This window comes from Lampetra fluviatilis, unplaced genomic scaffold, assembly GCF_964198595.1.
Source record: "Lampetra fluviatilis unplaced genomic scaffold, kcLamFluv1.1 SCAFFOLD_660, whole genome shotgun sequence".
Taxonomy (NCBI): domain Eukaryota; kingdom Metazoa; phylum Chordata; class Hyperoartia; order Petromyzontiformes; family Petromyzontidae; genus Lampetra; species Lampetra fluviatilis.
In genome coordinates, this window is record NW_027621548.1 from 37,501 (window position 1) to 40,000 (window position 2,500).

General features: G+C 49.4%; 1 pseudogene; it reads right to left on the reverse strand.

The window, feature by feature from the left end:
• LOC144955391 (28S ribosomal RNA) overlaps window positions 1–2,500 on the reverse strand; it is an 8,397-nt pseudogene that overhangs the window by 2,480 nt on the left and 3,417 nt on the right.

The following is a 2,500-nucleotide window of genomic DNA, read 5'->3' on the forward strand; positions in this document are numbered from 1 at the left end:
GAGGTCTGTAGAAAACACCGAAGGAATCGCTTGACAATCACCTCCGGCTCGGACCCATAGGTTTCTGAACTTCTCATCCACACCCTGCGAGGACACTACCTTTCGTATCATAGCATCAGAAGAGTTGGCAATGCGCTGCAGCCTTCTTAGCTGCGCGGATGGAATCATGCTTTCCAACTTCATGATTGCCAGGCCTCCATCACAAGCTCTGGCGTATAGCAGTCCGTTGCAGGTAGAAGGTGGCAGATGGAGCCAACCCTTAACCGCGTTCCTAATCGCTTGGTCCAAAATTCGCAAGGTGGTCGGTCTGCAATCCGCATGGTCGCCTGGGTACAGTAGTCGCGGTAGGGCGTATGCATTGAGAATTTCCACCTTCTGAGTCGGTTTCAAAGGTGCCTCGTCAATGTTCGAGATCCATTTCTTTAATTGTACATTCAAGTCTGGCTGTACAATGCCAGTCCACGGGCTGATCTTCATACCAAGGTATTTCGCGGAATCCTCTGGCCCAACCATTTGGACTTTTACCTCAGCTATGGCCCACGGGTCGCAGTTATTCACCGTGTACGAATCTTTCGTTGGGTTCAGCATGAAGCCCTGGCATTTGTTGGCTTGAACCTTAAGCCCTGATAGTTTGCAGAATGATTCTAGGATGGCGATGTTGGTGTTCATGCCCTCCCACGATTCACTCATCAACACCAAGTCATCTGCAAACGCCAGCGAAGTCACGCACTCAGCTTCAACAGTGTATCCGACACCATGCGTCTCCAAGGCACATAAGAGAGGGTCCATGGCTAGGCTGAACAACAAGGGAGACATCGGATCACCCTGTTTCACACCAACTCGGATATTAATTTCCGGGCTCGAGGCGTCCTTATTCTTAAACGAGGTCGTGCATTGGTCATAGGCGTTTCGAATGATGTTGACCATATGCTCGTCCACCTGTTTTTGCCTTAGAACCCACATGATGTGGGCATGAGACACCGAGTCGAAGGCCTTCGCCACATCGATGAATACCACCGCCAACGACTTTCGAGCCTTCTTTGCCTGATTCATAATGTCTTGAAGTACCTTTAGGTTCTCAGAGCAGCCTGGTGCCGCGATAAACCCGCGTTGCCGCGGATTCAGAGCGCAAGCACGTTCTAGGCGTGCCGTGAGGATCTTGGAAAACAGTCTGAGGATTATGGAGCTAATCGTTATTGGCCTCCAATTTCCCAGATCCTTCAGTAAGTCCTCACTCATAACCTTGGGTATCAGAACAGACCTATTTCTTTTCAGGTCTTTGGGTATGATGCCAGTAACCAACCAAGCGTTGAACAGGGCTGCCAATGTCTTTCCCTCTGGATCAGCAACGATGATTGCTGCCTTTGTCACGCCATCTGGTCCTGGCGCCGATGATGGTTTAATAGCACGGATGCCCGCCACCACCTCTTCCTCCGTAATCAGGGCTTCAAAGTGGTCATTGTTCGCGACCGTCAGCGACTTAAATTGGCCGAGGCCATTAAAAGGTATTGCTTCCTCCCACTTGTTACGGTAGAAGTCATGCACCACATTAATAGGGATCTGGCACTCCTGTTGGTCTTTGCCATCGAGAACTAGAGAGGCCAACCTAGAGCGGTTTCTGTAGAACAGCTTCTGATGTTTCATGAAGTTGCCTCTCTTTACCGCTCTCCTTTTCATCCAAGTCCTCGTAGGCATCGTCCTGGGCATGATAACATCCTCTGCGGTTTTCGAACGGCCACCTCTCGTCCTAACCACTCGCATCATTCGAAGCATTGACTTTGTTGCATTGTCAACCTGGACCTCCTGTTGACCCTCCCCCAGCAGCCATGTCTTCATCACCTCTCTGGCAGGGCCTTCACGCTTCTTGCTTGGCTTAAGCATAAGCAACTCAGAAGCTAGAACGAGTTTGGCCCTCACACCCGACGTAATATCTGGCGAGGGTGAAACGGTCTCGAGGTAACCAGAAACAGTGTTCAAAGTTTGTTGCTTGGGAGCAACTTTCTTCTTGGTCAGGCATCGTCTCTTATCCGATATTTGCTTATTGGTTTTCGTAACCAGCTTTGTCGCAATAAGCATATTGATGTTCTTTTTCCCGTGGAACTGCACTTCTAGATGGGCCAACTGGGTCTCTTCTTCCAAAGACCAGCAGCTTAGATGTGCTCCTCTCCGCGAGGTATTTTTCGTCAACGCTGTGATTCTTTCTTCATTTCGCACTGATGGGTGTGCATGTCTCTTATGTTGGGAAAGACCAGTAGCTGACCCAAATCGCAACTGGCAACATTCACATCCCCACATCAGGCTTTCATTCGGTATTTTCCTTCCCCCACACTTGGGGACATGACATGATATCGATCGGTAGTTTGAGTTCGTCTTGTCACATTTCGAGCACTTAAACATCAGAGGAATGTCTCTGTGCTTGTTGATAAAGTGCTTCACCATTTCAGCCACTTTGCCCAGATGTTCCTGGCAGATTTCACAGACAGTTTTCAGATTCGGTAGA